The following is a 24,806-nucleotide window of genomic DNA, read 5'->3' on the forward strand; positions in this document are numbered from 1 at the left end:
ATAACAATAATATCAGATCAGACCTTTTCGTTACATTACTAGATCAGTACATAAATTAATTTAAAAATAATCCATAATTTTTGTTTACAATAAGTGAAGTTTGTCGGTTATTTTTTAAATTTCAACTTGTTAGTAACCGGTTCGCCAAATTCAAAACGTTTTAAGAACCGGTTCTACCGAACCGGCTGAATCCCACCACTGTATATATATATATATATATATATATATATATATATATATATATATATATATATATATATATATATATATATATATATATATATATATATATATATATATATATGTTTGCTATGTTTGCAAGAAAAATTTTAAAGAAAAATTTGAAATAATTACTCATTTAAATCAAGAAAATTTATTAAATAAACTATCTGAATTAATTTCTAAATGTAGGCACAAAAATAAATACCTCTTGAAAAATTATAAAAACAAATGACCAAATTAAACTATCCCCATTCCAAAGAAAATTATTTCATAATTACTTTCTGTAACTTCCCGTTAACAAAAAAATATAGTAATTAAAAATATTTTATAATAATTTACAACTTCCTGTAAAATATTTTTTTCTATAAATTGAATTTTTTTTGAGATTTAGTAACTCTTCCTGATGATCCAGCAATGGTGAAACTTCAAGTCGAAGATAAAAGTTAGATAAGTGTTTTTTACTAATTCATTATTGCTCTGTTCTTTGAGAACATTGAGCACTCTATTTGTAAAATACACTAACATAATTTACATATATATATATATATATTCATATATATTTATACATGTATATATATGTAAATTAAGTTAGGGTATTTTACAAATAGAGTGCTCAATGTTCTTAAAGAACAGAGCAATAATAAATTAGTAAAAAACACTTATCTAACTTTTATCTTCGACTTGAAGTTTCACCCTTGCTGGATCATCAGAAAGAGTTACTAAATCTTTGATCCAGCAATGGTGAAACTTCAAGTCGAAGATAAAAGTTAGATAAGTGTTTTTTACTAATTCATTATTGCTCTGTTCTTTGAGAACATTGAGCACTCTATTTGTAAAATACACTAACATAATTTACATATATATATATATATATATATATATATATATATATATATATATATATATATATATATATATATATATATATATATATATATATATATATATTCATATATATTTATACATGTATATATATGTAAATTAAGTTAGGGTATTTTACAAATAGAGTGCTCAATGTTCTTAAAGAACAGAGCAATAATAAATTAGTAAAAAACACTTATCTAACTTTTTTCTTCAACTTTAAGTTTCACCATTGCTGGATCATCAGGATCGCATTAATAAAAATGAACATATAAAAGAAAAAAACACTGATTATTGTAATTGTAAACAAAAAATAGATTGCCCTCTAAATGAAAAATGCCTTTCGAAAAACGTAATTTACAAGTGCATTGTTTCCTCACAAAATAACCCTGACAAGCAATATATTGGCTTAACCGAGGGGAAAAAACGTTATGCCAATTACAAACAATCGTTTAAACACAAAAATTATTCAAAGAATATGTTGTCAAAATATATTTGGGATTTAAAAGAGAAAAATAAAAATTTTAATTTAGAATGGTCTATTCTAAAATCTGTCCCTGCCTTTAATAATATTTCCAAAAAATGTATGATATGCTTGCAAAAATAATTTGAAATAAGTACTCATATAAATCAGGAAAACTTATTAAATAAAAAATCTGAATTAATTTCTAAATGTAGGCACGAAGATAAATACCAAAATTATAAAAATATTATATTAATTATATTAAGTATATTAATTAAAAAAAAAATTTATTTTTATTTTTAGTTATAATAATTTATAACTTCCTATAAAATATTTTTTTCTATAAATTGAATTTTTTTTGAGATTTAGTAACTCTTCCTGATGATCCAGTAATGGTAAAACTTCAAGTTGAAGAAAAAAGTTAGATAAGTGTTTTTTACTAGTTTACTAATTTACATATATGTACATAATATATATGCTTATATATAAAGCACATATATATATATATATATATATATATATATATATATATATATATATATATATATATATATATATATATATATATATATATATATATATATATACAGTGCCGGTTTTAGCACTACCAGCGCCCTGAGCGAGATTTCTACGGCGCACCTAGCTCAATTTTACCCCATTCAAAAAAAAGGCAAAGGGTAAAATAACCAATTAGTTTCGCCCCTTTATATTCGGCGCCCTGGGCCATCGCCCAACCAGGCTCTACCCTAACGCCGCCACTGTATATATATATTATATATATATATATATATATATATATATATATATATATATATATATATATATATATATATATATATATATATATATATATATATATATATTATATTATAGTATATATATACTTAATATCTAAACATATATATTATATATATAGTATATATATACTTTATATCTAAACATATATATTATGTATGTATATAATATATACATAATATATATATATATATATATTATATATATATATATATATATATATATATATATATATATATATATATATATATATATATACTACTATGATCAAAAAGTAAGGTGAATTTTTTTATAAAATGAAAATTCTTTTTTTATTCTTCCAAATCTGTATCGTGGCCCTCCGAATAATTCCCCCCGGGCCCAAGGCACTTTTGCTAACGTTTTTTCCAGTCTTCGAAGCATGCCGAAAAGTCCTCGGTAAGGATAGCCTTCAATGCGCGTGCCGATTCACGTTGGATCTCTTCAATTGACTCAAAACGATTTCCCCGGAGTGGTCTCTTGAGCTTTGCGAACAGCCAGAAGTCACACGGTGCTAAGTCGGGCGAATACGGTGGTTGTGGAGTAACATGGGTAGAGTTTTTGGCGAAAAACTCACGAAGAACCAGTGCTGTGTGCGAAGGCGCATTATCAGAGTGCAAAATCCAAGAGTTATTGGCCCATAATTCCGGTCTCTTTTTGCGAACAGCTTCACGCAAACGTCGCATAACGCTTAAATAATATTCCTTGTTGACAGTTTGGCCAGTTGGAAGGATTTCGTAGTACACGACACCACAATAATCAAAGAAAACAGTCAACATGACCTTGATTTTTGAGCGACTTTGACGTGGTTGCTTCGGTCTCGGCTCGCCTTTTTCACGGTATTCACTCGATTGGTCGGTTGTTTCAGGGTCGTATGCGTAGACCCAAGTCTCATCGCCAGTAATAATTTGTTTGTAGACGTCTTGATAGTCAGAAAGCATTGCTTCACACGTTTTAACGCGACGCTCTTTTTCAAAGAAATTGAGAAATTTCGGCACCAAACGTGATTTGAGTCTTCTGAGGCCCAAATGATCCTTCAAAATCGCTTGCACCGACCCAAATGATATTCTAACCATGTCAAAAAGTCTCGATTGGAAAACCGACGATTTGCAAGCACCAATTCTTTGATTTTGTTGATGTGGCGATCATCAATCGAAGTCGATGGTCGTCCGGAGCGTTCCAAGTCATCAACACGTTCTCGGCCTTCTTTGAAGTCTTTGTACCACTTGTAAACATTTTTTTTGAGACATAGTCTCTTCACCGAAGGCCTTTTGCAATATTCGATACGTTTCAGCAGCAGAAATATCATTCCGCAAACAAAATTTAATAGCACTTCTTTGCTCAACAAAATTAGATATCGTGAAAATCGCCGAATGCACTTTTGGTACTTCAGAAACAAGCGTAAACAAAAAAAAATAATTATGAGTTTGACATGTAATTTGGCGCAAATGTTAATGACATTCCTACCAACTTAAAAATAAAAAAGATTGGACGATTCGAATAAGGCGGGAAGTTTAAATTAAAAATTCACCTTACTTTTTGATCACAGTAGTATATACTTAAATTTTAGAAAAAACAACTTTTAATGGAACTTAAAGTTTCATGCCTATCGGCAATCATCAGCCATGAAGTACAAAATCAAAAATATAAAAAACCGTTTAAAAATTACAAACTACTAGATTGAGTTCTGACGTTATAGTACAAGAAGACGTAATGGAAAACTAATCTCCGCTATCAAATAATGAAAGAAGAACTTTATTCTTGTGTCTGCATTTAGAGACTAATTCGCCTCTTTTGTTTAGCAGATTGTTTCCTTTGTAAAATAATATTTCGAACTTCTCATTTAAACAAAGCTTACAAATTTTTGACGCAGGATTGTATGATTTACAGCGTTTAATAATACTCCATTTGATTGATGTTGTGAAATTGTATTCTTTTAATCCCCATACTTCTTTAGACAACTCAGTGTCGTTTTTGTATTTTTTTATTTTAAAAGATTTTTGATGGTTCGTATAACGTAGCTTAAATGAGGTTTCGCTTATCCCAATGTACACTTTATCATTGTATTGAGGTTTATTTGAGCTTACGGTGGCTTGGTAAACAATGTTGTTAGACAAGCAAATGTTGTTCAATGGACAAAGAGTTTTTAATGCAATTGCAGGCTTTTTCTGATAATTTTACATCACCATATAAAATATTTTTGTTGTGTGAGTTGATGATAGATTTGATGTTTGGCATACAGGAGTAGCTTATCTTAATTGTGTTTCTGTTAAATATTTTGTTTAGTTTGTGGTTTTTAGGAAAATGCTTGTCAATTAGGGTTAAAAAGCGTTGACCAATTTTGGTTGTAACATTTTTACTAAATGGAGGATTGTACCAGATTATGTTTTGTTTGTGGTTATTTTTTGGAACATTTTTTGTGCTTGGTTTATATGTCAACTTATAAGTGTATCCCGATTGCTTTAATGCGTCTTCATAAAGGTGTGTCGATTTATTAAAAATAACTTCACTTGATGAGTTGGCAGACAATCTTAGCTCGATATTTTTTGGAAGATTATTTATTATGATAGGTGGATGTTTAGAATCAGCATGCACATAATTTAGGTTATTTTCAGGCTTGCATTATGGTTGAAAAGAATTTTGAGTAAGATTAAAAGTTAAATCAAGGTAGTTAACAATTTTAAGATTGCAATTGATAGAGATGTTGAGATTGTTACGTTTGAAAACTTGAACAACATGCTTTTTTATTTTTTCCATTTGATGGCCATTTTTGTTCTTAAAAACAGCTAACCCGTCATCTCGATATAAACCAAAATCATTTTTGTTGTAAAACTGCGAAAGTTGATCTAAAAGAAAAATCCCAACTAGTTCGCAAACTTCCGCGCCATCTTAGGCTCCCATGGTAACATCAAACAATCCTGCTTTTTTCTTAATCCATGATATGCCACCGTTAAAAATGAAAGATTTTTTTGCATGACGTATAATGGATTTGCTTTGCTCGTCTATAATTATATGTTGTTCGGCAAAGGCAATTGCGTTATTTTGCATGTTTTCATCAATTGACGGATAAAAATCCTTTATGTCAAATACTAAAAATTTACAAAGGTGTTTACCATCAATCTTTCGGAACCAATTTATCACATTCTGCGTATTTTGCCATTGGTTTAAACAGAGCCTGATTCTTAATTCAGAATTGATAATGGATAAAATAAATTTGGACAATCTTCCTACCTCATTCTTTGCAGGATTTAAAAGACGCACAGTTGGGTTGTTTATGAAGTTGGGTTTGTGATCTTTTAAAGTTATAAAACAATCGGCAGCTCCGTTTATCTCAATTCTATTAAAAATATCGTGATTTGTCAAAATTTGCTTACTTTCTTTATTTACTACGTCCTTTAGATTTGGGTCGGCCTTTTTATAAATAGAAGTAATTGCGTTTTTCAGAAGGTAATTGTAATCATCTTTAGATATTTTGTACATGTTGGAACTAAATATTTCAAATTTTACGCAAATAGCTAAGCCGGTTCAGCTATTTGTTTACAACTCACGTAAACAAATATCAAAGCTTGAAAATATGATATTTGATTTCAAAACATCATTAGTGTAGTTTTTATGTACTGGAACTATTTTAATACGAATATCTATTAATAATTTTGTTATATATTGATCAATGTTTATTTGGAAAAGTTAAATTTTAATAAAGGTATTAATTTATTCGAAATGAAAATGTAGGTTTATTTAATAGAGAATTTCCAACATGAAAAACTGTCAAAAATGATGTTATTAATTCTTTGAATTAATTATAACTTTTTATGATCATAAAAGTTTCATATGATACTTGTAAAGGAAAAACACTAGTTAGCATATCAATAAAATACAGGGGCGGACTGAGGCCTTGACGAGGGGAGGGAAATATTCGAATAAGAAAGGCATAATTCAGAAGATAGGGCTCGTCGGGAGAAGCAATCGCTGTCAACTATCGTGCAGGACAAGGCAAGGGCCGGGAATTTCCCGTTTCTCCCAAGTGCTCAACCCGCTTATGATAAAAAATGATGTTTTAATGAACATTCGGAAATTCAAACCAATAGCTTAGTATCATAAACTTAATATATTTATAAAACAATAAAAAAATTGTTACAAATAATTTAACTTTTTAGTTGAACTCCTAATGCTTAACATGTTTTTATGAGCTTATAAAAAATGATGTTAATCAAAGTAAAGTAAATTCAGGAATTCAGTTCAAATAAAGGAAATACTGTTTACTAAATGCTGTTTTTGTAAATATAACTTTTTTAATAGTACAATTGCCATATATTACTGATGTACAATACTTTTCAAATGTTTATTCCATATATCACTAATGTATTCCAAATATCACTATATATCACCAATGTACAATTACACATTATTTTGATGCAGATACAATTACACTGTAAGCTAAATGATAACAACGTGTAGAGATAAAATGCTGGAGAATGGTTTTAAAAAAACTTATAAACAGCATATAAATGTTAATTTAACATTTGTCTTAACTTTCAGCAATTGTACTTAATGTAACAATTTTAAAATAATTTGTTTGAACACTAAATCTCAATTAAGTTTCAGTCTAGTAAATAATAAACTGCTAAGGTTTTTAATTTTTTGTTCATCAGTTTCTCAACTAAGAAAATAAGCTCCATATGATGTAACTAGACAAGAATTCAGTATAATAGAAATGGTTGTATTCAACTTACGAAAGTGCATACCTCAAATAAAGTGGTCTTTATCTCAAAGCAGGCTGTGTGCTGTCATATCATTACTTTTACTTCGTATTTTTTACGTCAAACTAAAATTTAATTTTCGGGATTTGGGAAAATTGACAATGCACAACCACAATCTTTTTAAATAAATTTTTACATTAAAAGATCCTTTTTTATCGTCGTAATTAGTTGGGCAGAATTTCTGACAACTTTTCAATTTAAAAAAAAATCTCCTTCATTGCTAATAAAATAAAAAAAGGTTCTGGAGAAAAAAGTAAGGGCATGAGCTTTTATAGTGACCTTCTTCAAAATTTTAGTTTTTTAACATGTTGTTATTATTCATACTAGAAACAATATTCCAAACTTTTTCAAAATATTCTCATTGGTTCTCAAGATACTGAAGTTTGACTAAATTTTTAGAAAAAATAAATAAGTAACCAAGTCTTAAAATCTAACTTAAAAACGGAGTTCAAGACAATTAGCGCCATCTGTGTGACCTCGTAATACTGTAAGCCCTGGGTTTACGGCAAAAATTAATTTTTCAAAATGGGTATTGATCTTTTATCTACTATATTTATAAAAAATACCCGAGGGAATTTTAATACAATAAAAAAACCACATATATTTAAAATATATAATTTTAAAATTGATTAAGAGCTGCCTTTTAATAAGAGCTCCCCTGTAAGAATCAAGCAGAGCTAAATAGTAACTAATTTCAGGTTTAAAAATTAGATAAAAGAAAGAAACCATTTTTGCATAGTTGTTTCATTTTATTATTTTATATAAGCTCTTTGAGACTTAATAAGCAAAAAAATATATATGGTAGACGTAAGGCTTGTCTAAATAGCATGCTTCAAAGTACTCAAAAACTGATTTTTCTTTTCTTTTAATATTCATTTTTATCCAAACACTTTAGTAGTCTATAATTTTTTTAATTATAAATCTTAATTTGGTAGAATACCTCAAAATATAAAATTAATTACATTAACTACGCAAAATAGATACATCTTCAACCTCACTTTGACAACACAACCTAATTTATAAATAGCCTTTTCTTTCCAAAAGGTATTTTTATATTTTAAATGAAGTTGTTCCGATAGCAGAATACCCAATTTTGGAACAACAACCAGCAGTAAATTTAAATATTGTAAATCAGGAACAGGATAAATCCGAAATCTCATTACAGGAAAATCCGAGTGCAAATAAAATTTGAGACATGGAACCAGAGGCAACAGATCAGACTTATCAAGGTAATCCGGACAATTTTATTGACATTGGAATTATCAACTAGAACAGATTGTCAACAAGTGAACTCTTTTCTTAAGATTATTTTTTTTGAAATTACAAACAATATTGTTCAAGACTCTAATCATCATGCATTTCCCTATTGTTTAGTAAATAACCCAGCAGGCATACGACGTTGGAATAACGTTAAAATAACGTTGATTGACGTTGATCGACGTTGATCAACGTTATTCCAACGTCGTGTGCCCGCTGGGAAAACTCTTGCAAATGGAGAAACATGAAAAAGAGACTGGTTGTGCTGGAGTATTGAAAAACAATCTTTGTATTGTGCACCTTGTTTTCTTTTGAACAAAAATGCTGCAAGTGTATTATTTTCCTCTGGTTCTGCCGGATGGTGCATTAGTAGAGGTCGGAGGAGATTGAAAGATCGTATACCGTCGCACAAAAACCCAATTTACCATCAAGAAAATGATGTTGCATGGAAATGTGCTAGTAGAGCAGCGTTATGCAAAACTTCAGTTGATAATTTACTTTTATCTGAACTCAAAACTGAAACTGAAAATTGGAAAAAACTGTTCCAACGTATTGTAGATGTTATTCTTTTCCTTTCTGAATGTGGATTAGCTATTTTTGGTTCAAATCAACAAATAGGTGCGAGCGAATGAGAACTTTTTAGGTATTATCAAACTTCTTAGCAAATATGACCCACTTTTAGCTGAGCATGTTAAACGTGTTCGAGAATCATAACAATGTAAGCAGCGGATGCAAGCTTATTATGTTTTAACGCGAATTCAGAACGAACTTATTGATATTTGTGGTTCACATGTTCAAGCAGCAATCCTCCATGCAACTGTGAAAGCAAAATATTTTTCAATAATAGTTGATGCTACTCTAGATAGCAATCTGGAGTACAAGGAGCAAATTACTCTGCTTATTTGCTATGTTGAAATTTTAGACAATTCAGACTTTTCAGATAAAGAAAGATTTATTTTATTTGAAAAAAACTAGAAGAGAAATTGCTGCTCAAACACTATAAATGAGGAGTCCATTTGCAAAACGCGCTAAGTCCGAGGAAATTGATTTTGAGATATTGAAAGAAAATTGACCCACACGTATTTCGCGCTCAAAAAATAAATTTGTTGGTAAATGCTGCTTCAGTGTAGTGAGACAAATAAAGTATGCGCATAGGAAAAAATGCAATTTAATAGGATCATAAAATAAACCTGATTAAATTATTGACTAAGCTTATTTTGATAATGTTAGATGGACTTTCACTTTTTAATGTTAGATGGATTATTTTGAAATAGGTTAGTAGACGAAAAACTATATATGTATATATAAATATAAGCTTCATTGAATTCGTATAAGATTTCTTTTGTTTTAAAAAAGGATTAAAATGATTTGAAAGGAAAAGCTTCGATTTGCATGAATTATTGAAAAAAGTAACAGTATAAAGTTGTGGGAACAAAGAAAACACTATTGTAAAAGTTGTAGTTTTTTTATTAAAATTTTTGACCAAAGAAAATGCTGTACAATAATAAGTTAAACATGATTACAAGCATCGTCTTCTTCAAAAGGGGCGCCAAAAGCATTTTTTGGTCTTTGAGATAGCTAACTTCCAGACGTGGAGCAAACTCCAAACATTTATATGTTCATATTTATGTCAAATAAGGATGCTTTGCAAAAAATTGCGATGATTGGAGCTTGGGATAAAAAGCCAAAATAAGTTGATGAAATATTTTTTTTACTATTTTCAACTTATATTTATCGATAAATTTTAAGTTTCATAGTATTATCTTTCAGCGTTCAAAAAGAATGACCATATAAAATTTGCAACCCCCTCAAATTGAGGGGGGTTTAAACTTTATATGGTAATAATTTTTGAACGCTTAAATATTTTACTATAAAATTTACAAAAGGCGCCCCTGTTCTCCAAGACAATTGTATATAATATCTTCCTCATCTTCTGAGTCTTTTTCTATAATAGATAAATAAACTATTAAATTCAATTATACGACGGCAAAAATAAATCATCGTTTTAACCGCGCGTGAATCAAGTACCCCTCCACCATTATTTTTGTTAATAGAAAATAAAAATTAATAAAGGCAGGGGGGTGGTTTTAATAAGCTCGGATGGATGGGAAAAGTTTACAAAAATTAATCAAAGCCCCCGTTGTATTAGACACCTAAGAGTAGAGATATAAAAAAATATTTGGCTTGCGTTGATTGAAAGATTCAGTACTTATAATTTAGAAATAAATAATAAATACCACCTTTCTTTTTGTTTTCTTACCCTTAGTAAGATGGTGTTTGCTTTTTCTCCATCAGTTATAAAACTTTCTCTAATTTCAACCATTTTGTATTGGGTGATAAATTTTAAATAATTTGATGCGCCAAGAAAAGGAGCGCTAATAATAAGTATAAACAGACTTTTTATTGGTTGTTAAAAAAACATGTCACTTATTGCTCATCTGATTGGTTTCTGACTTCTGAGCATGTTTTGAAGCTTTAACTCAGTTTGACTTGACGTGTTTTGAAAACGTTTTGATATTTCCGTACCTGTTTTTAGGACTAAGAGCCTTTTAAAGAGTTTAGAAGGGACTCTAGTATTAAATCACGTAGATAAGATTACTTTATCATATATTTCTTGAAGATACAACTCGTTATTTACAACTAAATCTTGGATTGCGCCAAGTCACACGTTGAATAATATGAAACGCAAGAGAGAGCGAGAGAAAAGAGCGCTTTCTCTTTTATATATAATATCAAGAAACCTACTGGCTGCTGCGGTAGCGAACTAATGCAACACCTTTTAATAGGACTAATAATTAAATAAATAATAGATTTCAGTATATAGAATATAAAAAATTATTTAACTCAAAAAAAAATTTTTTGTGACTTAACACGTTTTGCAGATGAGCTCCTCAAATATTAAAAACTTTGAAGCTGGATTTCGAAGCCTGCATAGCTCAAGCTTACGACAACGGTGCTAAAATGGCTGAAAAGTATTACTGGGTGCAAGCGGTTTTGATAGAACAAAATCTAAACTGTATTTTTTCAAGCTGTGGAAATTACACATTAAGTTTAGTTGGTGTCAATGCTATTCAAAAGTATATTTCCAAATTTGATTGCAACTATGAACAACTTGATAAGATTTTAACCGCGTTAAAATTTGTTGCAAGAAATATTTGTGTTTCATGAAAGTTTTTAACTAATCATCATTTGCCAAGTCAAGATGATTCCCTGCTGTATTTTAAAATCAATCCTTTTTAGCATAAATATGACAAAGAAATCTTACAAGAACTTATCATCGTTCAACTATGGGGTGGGAACGGTTGAATGGACTTGCTATGCTGAATATAAATTGTTATATTGCAAGAAAACTGGATTTATCAAATATAATTCTTGCATTTTCAGAACAAAACGCAAGAAAGGCATTTGTGAAAATTATATAAAGCTAATTCATTTTGTTTTATATACAATACACAAAGCGTATTTCTTTAAATTTTATTTTCAAAATGTGACTATAATTTAATTAATCATTTATATCAACAATAAATGAAAATCAATGAATAATTATTTATGTATGAGTCATACATTTGTGAAATCTGAATTGTATCATTCACGATAAAGTAACAGTGTAATACTCCACTCGTATGGTCTTACCCTCCCAATTCCCAGGCCTCCTAAGAAATGTGTAATTAGTAGACAAACACATTTCTTGGCTAGTTGGCTTGCTAAAACGCACAAAAAGGACCACATCTGTGAGTTTTAAAAAAGCTTTCAAAAGCCTATTGTTCTGCTTGAATTAGGAACATAAATCTTTTCTTTTGAATTGCACAGTTGCAGCTCAAAAAAAAAAGAAGCCTTTTTAAAATTGTTCCTCTTTTTTTAAACAATTTTTTTTATTTTGCATTTCTAAAGAATTCCATCTTACTAGGTTTTGAAACTATTCCGGATATAATACTTTCGAATTTATTCCATGATTCCAAACTTATTCTTGATTACGATTTTTCAAAATTGTTCCTTTTTACGATTTCGGAACAGCTACTGCTACTAGTCACAAAATACAAATTTTAAAATGCCTTTAACTGAGTTAGTTTAAAAAAAAGTTTTTACTGAGTTAGTTTAAAAAAAAAGTTTTAAGTTAGTTTAAAAAAAAAAAATGAATTCTAAAGAAAATAATAAAAATATAGAAAAATAGAGTACGTTAACGTGCAGCTTTTGTCAGCAAATGCTGAAATTACAGTAGGATAAGAGCAGTGCTAGCGTGGAGAAAGGAGTGGATGGGATGGTGATATAGTGTGACACCCCCTTTTGAATTAATATATGCACCATTAGTCGGCTAATTGGCAAAAACTCTTTTTGTGGCTTCAGTCGGCAAGTTAGAACCTTTTCTTTAGATACATTCGGCAAAATTTTTTTACGTAATAAGTTGTAAGTTTTTAAAGAAGGTTTTTCAGAAAATAAAGTTCAATAAAGTTATCAGTTTGTTTTTGTACACCCTGCACCCTTTTATACGCCATTATTTAAAATCAAACGTAAACAAATTTTCAGACTTGCGTGTGATGATATGAAAATAATATTTATACTTTATATTTATATCTATTACCTATTTTTCTAAAAGGATATCATAATAATAAATTATTTTTTGAGCATCGGCCTACCGAGAAAGTTCGAGATATCTTGGCAACCCAGTCCGTCCCTAGGTATAACATAGAACCTGTATAAAATATTCTTCATACTAAAATCATAAATTTAATAAGACTTTTATTGACAAAAATTATCAAACTAATTCATGGGTATGTGACATAAAATTTAAAGTCAATTAATTAGAAGATAGCTATATATCTTCGGAAAAGGCTTCAAAGTATTTTAAAGGTGAAAAAATTATAAAAGTTAGACAATTCTACAAATCGATCTGACGTTTTAAAGAAAGAATTTTTATATTTATATAATGTTAAAGGCACCGTCACCAAACTGAGTTATTTTTTACTAAAAACGTTACAATTATACCAATTTTTAAAAAATGCTTACGACTTGGTATCAAAAAATAAATCTTAAAAAGGACATTAAGTAATATAAAAAGCGTTTCAGAGACGCTAGTAGGGCGTTTAAAAGCACCATCTAATGTTTTTAAAAATATAATTTAATTCAAAGAATATGTTGATTATTTATAAAGTTATTGGATTTTATTAGTATTTTTTTAAATATTCTATCAGTTGGAGATCAAAAATGATTGAAATACCTTAGACTTGTGTGAGTCGCCAACCCATTATAAACGTTATGACTTTGTATTTTTATATTTAAATGAAATTTAATATCAAACGTAAGAAAGGTGTTAGTAACTAATTTCAAACGTAAGAAAGGTATTATTATTAATAGTAATAGTAATGTTTATTGCAGTTAAAATTACAGTTATAACAATTACAATTTTTCTAAATGTAATAAAATATTCAAAAACAAAATAAACTGTGGAACACAATGCAGACAGCCCGCAGAGTTTAAAACAAATGTTGTTAAAAATGTTCAACGATCTTGCTTCTATGATTTCATTTGGTAACAAATTCCAATTATTAAAAACTCGGTTTGTGAAGAAACTATATCTCAGTAAACAAGATGGTATGCATTCTCTCCTTAACTTGTATTTGTTGCCCCGTACCAAAGAAGCCGGACCTGAACAAGACAAGGATGATGCCGATTGTAGATTTTTGTACCAACTTATTTGGTCTATATTTTTTTTAATCTGTATTATTGTATAAGATCTCCTCTTGCTCTTTTTTTCTCCAATAATGTTAAACCCATCGCTTTTCAAGAAACCATCTTTCAAGAAACGGTCTCACAAATGTTGTATATAGTGATTTCACCGTTTACACATCAAAGTATGTAAATGTACATTTAATTTGACTTAAAGTTCTTTGCGCTTTTGCCGCCACTGAAGTCATTTGATCATGCCATTTAAGGTCGAATGAAATAATCACGTCTAAATCTCTTTTACTTACTGTTGTATCTAATGTATGCTCTTTGCCGTCGTGGTCATACTATAACATATTTGTAAATTCTTTTTACCTACATACATAACTTTGTACTTACAACTTTCAACTTGGTCAACCAGATATTTGTCTATTTTATAAATTCAATGATGTCATTCTGCAAAGACTCGTGGAATTCAACATTTTTATGACTCTCATTAGTTTAATGTCATCTGCGTATAATTTCCAATTCGAATTAACAATTGATGGTAGATCGTTTACAAATATCAAGAATAACAAGGGATCAAGCACAGAGCCCTGAGGCACACCACTTAAAATCTCAAGAAACGGTGACAGGTACTCACCCATCACAAAAAAAGGACGATATTTAGCCATGTAGTACACCCTTGATACTATTGTATCAAGGGTGTACTACATGGCTTCGTATTTTTGGCAGCAGTGTATTTTTATTACAAAAAAACATTAATAACATTAGAAATAGTAGTTACAAAGCTAATTACAAAATTTAACATATATTTAAAATTTTAATATATTCAGATATTTGAGTTTACCAGCTCCTAATTGGATACATAAGTTTTTCTTTTTATGTTTTAATGCTTTAATATTGTCTGTTATGTGTTTCTCTTTTTTAACTCTTTGATCATATCTTGCTCTTTCCTTATTTGTAAATAGTTAAAAGTATAAACAGGGAACATTACTAATAATATGCTACATAAAGTTTTGCTTGATAAAGTTTATTTTATAATTTATATTCTGTATATAATATAATTTTAATACTTAAAGCGATCCCCAAGTGCCAAGATAAGTTGTGCTCGTATCTTAATTATTGCTTAAAAAAATAAGATTTATCTTAAATAAGTATTTATATAATTAATAACTATAAATACTATATTTCTTTATTAATAACATGGATGCAATTAAAGACTCCGAAATCTCAATAAAGTTAGTACGAGAAATTTTTCAAGAGATGTTTAAGAAACAGCAAAAAGTTATTTTTAAAGTGATAAGCGGTAATTTAAAAATTACAAACGATAGAATCGACGTATTACAAAAACATATTACTTTACTAAAAAACACTTGCGAATCTTTAACAAAAGAAAATGAAAACAGAAAGTGGAACTTATTTTGACAAAGAAGCAGTTGATGAGTTATGAAAAAGTTTAAAAAGACATTGAAGAGAGTTTATCGTTTACACAAGACTGCCATTATAAAAAGGTTATCGACCTAGAGAAAAAGATTTCTTTGAACTCTAATTTAGGAAATGAAGATAAAACTAAAATTCGACAGCTTGAAGATCGCCAAAGAAGAAACAATTTACGTTTCGAAGGAATTTTGGAAAACGATTCAGAAAGTTGGGATGATTCTGACACTAAAATACAAAACTTACTAGAAAATAAACTTAATGTAACTGGAGTAAATATAGAAAGAGCCCATCGGACAGGTAAACCTGATTTAAATAAGCCAAGAACAATTGTGATAAAACTACTTGACTATAAAGATAAGATAAAAATTACTTGTCTGATTAATGCGCTGTTGTAGTTAATAAATGGCGTTAAAACAAAAAAGTTCTTTAAAATAACTTAAACTCAATATATTTGGACGACTTTTTAGCCGCACTTAAGTAGCCAAAGAGCCGCACTTTGCCGACCACTGCCTTAAGGTCTTATCACAAAGCACCGCGGGAGAGCATTTAACTAGAGGTTCACGCCTCCTTCCTTACTAATGTCGCTTATTGGGCTAGAGCCAGCGTCGAACCTCGGACTTCTGGGTTCTGAGCCAGAACTCTAACCACTGCACCACGGCTGCTTACTGATCTAAAATTAGACATGGGGAAAATATATAATATTAATTTACATATGTATGTGTAAATGTGTTAGATTTATTTCCTTTTTCCTATTTATTATTTACTATATGCAAAATAATTTGAAATAACAAACAATAATTCGAAACATATCAAGTAACTTTTATGGCTTGACCTATATTTAAAGGTTCTGTATTTCGAAATCTTGAATGTTGTTGCCTTGTTAAATGACTTAAGCTTTTCCTAAAACATTGCTGCCGTTAGTTTTTAAAATCAAGTATGTTATTTAAAGTAATAGATTTAACTTTAAAATATTTACTGCCAAAATAAGACTATTATAATTATTTGGAACGTAAATTCTGTCCTTTCTCCTAATGAGTCTTTAAGCGATTCAGAAAATTCTGTCGCAATGTTAAAAAAAAAATGGCCGCGCACAGGAAAAGAATTTCATTACAACAAGAACGAGAAAGAATTTTATAAGAGAGTTATTTCCATTTTGTTTCCAACAAGCATCGCCAAAAACGTGTATTTCTTTGAAAAATGAATCCATGTTTTTTAACGTTTTCCACAATTAAACTGCATATTTAATCCGGGCCTTTTAAGCTTACTTTTAAATCTTAAACACAAAACACAAACCGCCATAACTTACTTAAATAAAACATCTCTTGACCTCGGAATGAACAGTTTTGCATAAAATCAAATACAATGGCATCCACATCTTCTCTATCGTGACACATTGCCAAATTTTTCTTTCTGTTTTTTGTAAAACCTTTTAGCACGTTTAAGATGTATTACTTTTTCCGCAACTGCGACTCTTTTTTGGATTCTCATTGATAATGATGGAACTTTTATTTTTGCTTTGAGTTCTTCGCAAATTGAGCAGACATCTACATGTGGCCGACCGAATCTTTAGCCATGATTATCATTAAAATATTTTTTATAATAGTCGTATTTTACGGATTCCTGCAAAAGTTATCGTATCTCTGGATGGGGTTATTGTAGAGTTCTTTAGACAGCGTAATAAATTCATGACATCTGTATTCAGGCGTTCATCGACTCTAATTCTCATATTATCCATTAATTTTTTGCTAATTTAACTGTTAACTAAAGAAAGTTTCTCAAACATAAATTCTATCTGCCTTAAATTCTAATAAAGTTTCTCTAATTGCCGACTCTGTCTTTATCAATGGCTCAAGCATTATTGGTATTGTGTTCCAACGAGTTTTTACATCAAGATGAAGTTCAATTTCGTTTCCAAGTAGAGCTTTGACTTTGAAAAACTTGATTTCGAACACTTGACAGTTTGATGTATGCTATCAGTTAGCGTGAGTTCTTAAGTAAATTATTGTAGGCAATATATTCTTCGCAATCATCATTTATAAATTTAAAATCGGTGCCTTCTTCAAAAGAATCATTTTCATTGTTATTTTCATCACAGGGGTCGCTTAAATCTTCAATATCATGTTTTTTCGTATAAAGAGTGTAAAATACTCCAAGATGTATACCATGATTAAGACAAATTGACTAATAACATCTAAACTTTGAATATACTTCTTGTTTACAGATGCTCCATCCTAAGTAGATGCAACCAAATCTTTTTCCATTGATATTCCAAACACATTTAGATGTTGTTTCATTATTTCAACCATATCAAGCGCACTACATGAACCCAAAATTCGAATTAACCCTTTTTTACACGTAATATTGTCAATTTTATCATGAATATTAACTCCAAAATATCTTCGTCCTCTTAAAGTAGTAACCTCATCGACAGTCATGCTAAACTTCACTTTTAATTACTTTTAATTTTATGGTGTCAATCTTTTTTTTTTGTTTTTCATCAAAATCTTTGTGCAAAAGTTTCATAACATCACTTTCGTTAGCGGGGAGTTTAAATCCATTTCGAACTATTGACTTGACGAATGTATTTATTTCTGGTTTTAGCTCGAACTGAAATGCCATCCGTAGCCAAATCAGAAACAATATTTTGAAGCTTCTTTTGCGCAATGAAGTCGCCAACAGTTTTTTGTTTCTTCTTGCTTGCTCTCTCATTTGTTAGTATGATTGATTCTGTTGCCTTAACTAAACAAAGTCTGTGACTTTTTAAGTGATTTTTTAAGGTAGAATTTCCTGAGCATTTTATTATTTTGTTACAACGCTGAAACTGTCCTTCCAACTTTTTTGTAATTAGATTTTTTCGTTTTGTTGCGTATATCAAGACTGATATTGCTAATAATATGAATAGAAAGTAAGAGTATGAAGCAGTCATTTTACCCACCGTTAAAAACTAATTCATAACTAGTAACTATGCAATTATTTTTAAGTCAATATAAATAAAAAACTGGTGCTAGAGGCCTTAATTATAACTCTAAAGAAACTCTTAAAAAATTTTTGAGAAACTTTTAGTACCAGATTAGTAAAAAAGAACAATTAAAATAGAAAACTCCTTAGTTTTTTTAAATAGGAGTGCTTATTTTTTTTTTTATAAAAAATGATAACTACTGAATTAAAGTATTTATTAAAGTTACTTACTATCCTATATTTTAAACTATTTATTAAATTGTTATTAAAAAATAAATCAAATTAAATTACCATTTAAATTGCTTTTATAAACGTGTTGTTATATTGTTAATAAAGAAACTTTTCTATTAGCAATTGTTAAATTAAAAAAAAAAAATAATTAAACTTTTATCTGAAAGCGTTCGAATAAAAAAATTCGAACATTTTCAGGTTTAAATGAAACTTTATGCAGTTAAAACTCATTATAATATTTAAATAGAGTTTAATCATTATGCGAATACATAAAAAAAGTTCCAGTTTCTGATTTTTGTCGCTTTAATTTCAATAAAAAAACAGTAAAAAGTCATTTAAAAAACAGCTGTTTGCTGTTTTTGCTTTTTCGTAAAAAAACAGCTGTTTTACTATTACTGCTAAACAGTGTTCAGAAACCCTATTAAAAATATATTAAATATCTTAATGCTCATCACACTAGATGGCTTGGCTCTAGTGTCAGTGACTCTACAGGCATAAAGTCCACAACTTTTGCCTTTTTCAATCCCAAACTCAAATAGTCAACTTTCCAATTCACTTTCCAGACAACCCGAATCATTTTCCTTCTCTAATCGACTTATGTCTTGTTTTTAATCCTACCTAGTTCTCAGTTTCTCCACATTCACACTTAGGTGTTTCTGATCACAGTTTGATCTCTCTAAAACTATTATCTTATTCTTCTTCATCATCTAAATCCACCTATCATCGTACGTCTTGCAACTACCTTAAAGCTGACTGAAACTCTTTCCATGATCATCTTTGTGATGGCCCTTGTGTAGAAATCATTTGTCTTTCTGTTGACAAATGCGCTTCTTTCATAACTTCGTGGATTCAAGCAGGCATGGAATCTTTTGCTCCCCCTCGACGATTCCAAGTCAAGCCTCACTCTTCTCCATGGTTTTCCCAACATTGTGCTGCTGCAATTTCTAATTGAAACCGTTACTTTCATATATATTAGCTAAACAATTCTATTCAATTCAAATCGCTATTCTCAGACCACGAAATCTCGTACTTCATCACAAAAATTAGGCTCTCGCGACTTCTGGAGAATCTTTAACAATATCAGTAATATGGGCAAATCTGTTATTCCACCTCTCTTATATGGTTCAGATTTTTAAACCTCACCTAAAGACAAAGCTGAATTGTTTGGTAAGATTGCTTTTCAATCAAAAGATGATATTGCTTTTCATCAATATCATCTCTTGATTCCACTAGTTCTGGTCTACCTTATATAGTTGTCAAACAGCTTCTTTCAAACAAACCTTTCAAACAAACATTCTTCTTTCAACTTTTAAATAAATTTCTTTCAAACAAACAGCTTCTTTCAAACAACATCCACTGCTTGACATTCGTATCACTCCAGCTTCTGTTTCTAAAGTGATTTCCTGCTTAACTCTTCTATAGCTTAAGGTCCGGCAGCATATCTGTAATAGTCTTGCAGAAGTGTTCTCCGGAGCTGTCTTCTATACAAAACTGTTTAACAAGTGCTTATCTGAATCTTGTTTTCTAGCCTGCTGGAAAACTGAATCTGTTATTCCTGTTTTCAAAAAATCTGGAGAGCAATCTGATTCGTCTAACTACCGTCTCATTAGTCTTCTTCCTATAATAAGCAAGGTTTTTGAATCTTTAATTAACAAACACTTAACCTCTCGTCTTGAATCTAATAACTTACTTTCTGATCATCAATATGGATTTTGATCTTCTCGTTCCACAGCGATTTGCTAGCAGTAATAACCAATAGGTTTTATCGTGCATTAGATAAAGGTGGAGATGTTAAGGCTGTCGCTCTTGATATTTCTAAAACTTTTGATAAAGTTTTGCATGCTGGCTTTCTCCATAAACTTTCTTCTAAAGGTGTATCAGGTAGCATCTATAAGATTATTAAATCCTTCCTTTCCAATCGTAGTTTAAAAATTGTCCTCGATAGACAGCACTCTTCTTTATATCCTATAACGTCAGGATTTCCTTAAGGTTCAATCCTTGGCCCTATACTCTTTTTAATTTACATTAACAACCTTTCATATATTCTCACATCTAAGGAGGTATTGTTTGCTGATGATACTACCATTAACTCTTATCATGATAAGAAACCAACACTCTCTGATTGCTAGAAGGGGCATTTGAGCTTGAAAAGGATCTCACTTCTGCTACAGCATGGGGCTCACTGTGGCCGGCGAACTTTAATTCAGATAAAACTCTATTTTTTTCAGGCAATCGTTACCGCCATAATTTTGATCTTCCTTTATTTTTGAACGGTAATTTACTAGATGAGTCATCTACTCTTTATCTTCTAGGATTAACTCTTACTTCCGATCTTTCTTGGTAACCATATATCAAAATTAGCATCTGCTAAGGTTGCAACTCTTTATCGAGCTCGACACTTTCTTTTTTCGGATTCTTTTCTTTATCTCTTCAAATCTCAAATTCGGCCTTGTATGGAATACTGTTGCCATATCAGGGGCGGATCTTCTAATGATGCCCTTTCTTTTTTAGGCAAGGTGCAAAAATGGATTGTAAACATAGTTGGACCTGCTCTTGCAGCCAACCTCCAAGCATTGTCACATCGTTGTAATGTTGCTTCTATTTCTCTTTTCTACAAATACTATAACGGGCATTGCTCTGAAGAGCTAGCGCCTCATGTGCTATCTACTAAAATTTATTCTCGTGTTATTCGTCATTCAATTAAGTCTCATATTTTTCTGTGACTGTTCTTAAGTGCTCCAAAAACTCTTATTCCTCTAGTTTTTTTTCTTCGAACATCAGTTCTTTGGAATTTGCTTTTTTCATCTTGCTTTCCTGATTCATATAATTTGCAATCTTTTAAATCGTCTGTCAATCGTTATCTTGCTCCACAATCTTCATCTTTTCTCTTCCAGCAACTTCCAACTCTAATAGTGGTTGCTTGCAGCCTTGTTGGAAACGAATATGTTAAAAAAAAAAAAATTTTTTTTGATTGGTTTTTGAAAACAATATGAGCAATACTAACCATATCTTAAAATTTTTTTTAACTGCTGCTGTAGATAAAAAAATTCATAATTTTAATTAATAAATTTTTTTGCGGTATATCACAAGGAAATATACTAAACAGAGGAATGTTGTTTATACTTTTAACCCCTAAGGTAGATGTTATTTACCGTAATTAACGTGCTATTTAAAATTTACCATAAAGTTAGGGCCCTAAATCCCAAGCATTTGTGTAGGGAGGGGACAATAATATCCTCTTGAAAAGACTCTTCCATACGCGACTAAAGTTTTGAAAAGACTCTTAAACGCGACTAAAGTTCATCTGTAAACTTCTCTTTTTGTAAAAATACTTTAACATTCTAAAGGCATGAAAACATAAAGTTGACACCCTCATCAAGTAGAGGGGGTTTCACCTTTATTAGGTCATACTTCATAAATTATTTTGGTTGTCATTTTAAACAATTTGAAATTTTTTTAGATAATGTACAAATTATCGTGGTTTCAAAAATGCAAACCGCTTCTGGTAGTCTTTTTTTTTTAAATAAATTTTTTCGCTGTAGTGTGTACATCATTTTTTGAGGCATTAACTCAAATAGTCAGCAATTTCATATCAATCTCTTGTCCCATCTTGATTTGTTCAAATAATTTATCACTAGTCTTCACATTTGCACTCTCATTCATGGAATGCATAAATTTCTTGCATAACTTTTATGGCTCTTTCAGCGCAAATATTAGATCTCTGATTTCCTTGTATTCTGCTGGGCTCCTGTGACCAAAATTATTTGAAGGTTTTCATGGTTGAAGTTGAAGTTATTGCTTGTTCTAAATTTTTAAAATCATGTTCTGAGTATTGCATTTCAGAAAACCATATATCAGACCAAGTTGATGCAATGAAATCGCAAATCAAGCGCAATTAATTATTATCCGATTCAGTTAAAATAAAAACCAGAAAGGCATAGGTTGCTCTTAAATTCCCTCTGGCATTGTGCAACGATGGCAGACTTTTGAAGTTTATAGCTGGAAAGCTGCCATTCACTTTCATGTATAGGTAATTTTGTACCAACTCGAACAAAAACTCGATGTCGTCTCTCCATTTATTAGTCTTCACTTTACAAATTTGTTCACCTTGCTTGAAGCTTGACTTCAAATTTTCATAATTTTTTTGCAGGTTTTCAATAAATTTGTAATATAACTCTGGAGATTTTGACACTTCTTAGTTAAGAATTTCATTCATAGTATGTTTCAAAATTATGTTCGACACATGATGCTGACAACTAATAAATTGGAATGGTTGAGATTTTTTCTTTCAAATTATCTTTGCAGTTGAATTACAACTCCATTTCTACTCTCAGTATTCACACTTGTAGTATCAGATATTATAACTTTAATACTACTCCATAGTTGAATTTTATCCAACATTTCAACTATTCCACTGTAAATACTAATAGCTTTGCCATCATCTAGTTTTAAAATGGCTAGTTTCACCTCCTTTTCTGCATTTTTCAAAACCAAGACTTGATACTCCTTCTCTGACATTCTTTTACCGTCAAAATGCAACACCCAATTCTCATTTTTTAAATTACTTATCTTGTGCTTTTCCATTTTTTAAGCTGCTGACATTTTTTGATGCTAGGTCTCTCTTCCTACCAACCTTAGATGGATGTACTTTAACAGTTTTTGATGTACAATAACTAACTTGACCATTAGTATCCACTTGTAAGAAATAAAACGCGTTGTCTTCGTTGCTAAGCCAGATACCATTTACTTTAGTTATATCAAATAAATAATCCCCTTTTCTTTAAGACATTGTTTAGATTTTTGAACTGAATCATATTTGTTAAAAAGAATTTCCACTTTTATTGTTATAGATCTTTCATTTATTTTTGGTAAACTAAGCTTGAGCCATAAAGCAGATAATTCTGCGCCAACTCTTTTACATCTCGAACATACTGACTACTCTAAGTTTGATAAGCAAATAAACCGACCAATAACAGAATAAGCTTTTAGCATTGTATTCAAATTATCAAGTGGCTCTAAAACTTTGGGTATGTGAGATTTTTGTTGATTTTCATTTCTCAAAGTGAACTAGATTTTGAGACTTCGAATTTTCAGGTTTTTCAGCTATCTGCGAGCTTATTCTTGACATTTCTAAAATATACAGTATACGTTAATTATAATTGTAAGTTACATATGAAGCTTATAAGTAAATTTATTTTACATTTAAAGTACACATAAATAACTTATTTTAATTATATTAATTGCGGATTTTAGTAAACACAAAATAATCACATTGATTTGAACACGGTTATTTTGACAGCAAACGACAATTAAAGATTGTTTAAATTCATCAAATACTTATTGCAGAAGAAATTAGTATTTAATGAATTTAATCAATTTATACATAAAATTATATATATATTACCATTATTCGTATCATGCAAAACACTAAAAAATGCATAAAAAACGTAAAAAAGGTTACTTTTTTAGCTTGCTTAAAAAAAAAAACGTTTCTACGGGAGATGTTTTAGCAACCAAATTTAATGTCAGCTTTTAAAAATATACTTATTCATTATTAAGAGAAAAAATTGAAAAGTCAACTCTCTAATATATATATATATATATATATATATATATATATATATATATATATATATATATATTATATATATATATATATATATATATATATATATATATATATATATATATATATATATATATATATATATATATATATATATATATATATATATATACATATATATATCAGCCAAAATTGGCAGAGAAAATTTAATATTAAAAGAGTTGAATACCTTCAAAAACAGAAAATTGAATTTATTAGGTTGGCAATTAAGTGTTTTTGATTATAGGAATAAAAATAGTTTTGAGACCATAACAATCTTTTGTTTACAGAATAAAAAAAGCGCGAAAAATATTATTGAATAAGCAAAAACACAGAATAATATATAAGTAAAGTTTTTACTAAGAAATTAGTATCAAAATCATTAGCTGAAATCATCAGCTGAAAAAAAATTTTTTACTTTTTTCATAGCGAATTTTCATTTAAAAGTAAAAATTTAATTTTTTCTGCCAAGAAAAAAGTAAAATATTATTTTTTAGTTAGCAGGTTGTTAAATAACATTTCGTTGGGAATA

Source organism: Hydra vulgaris, chromosome 11, assembly GCF_038396675.1.
Source record: "Hydra vulgaris chromosome 11, alternate assembly HydraT2T_AEP".
In the NCBI taxonomy this organism is placed as follows: domain Eukaryota; kingdom Metazoa; phylum Cnidaria; class Hydrozoa; order Anthoathecata; family Hydridae; genus Hydra; species Hydra vulgaris.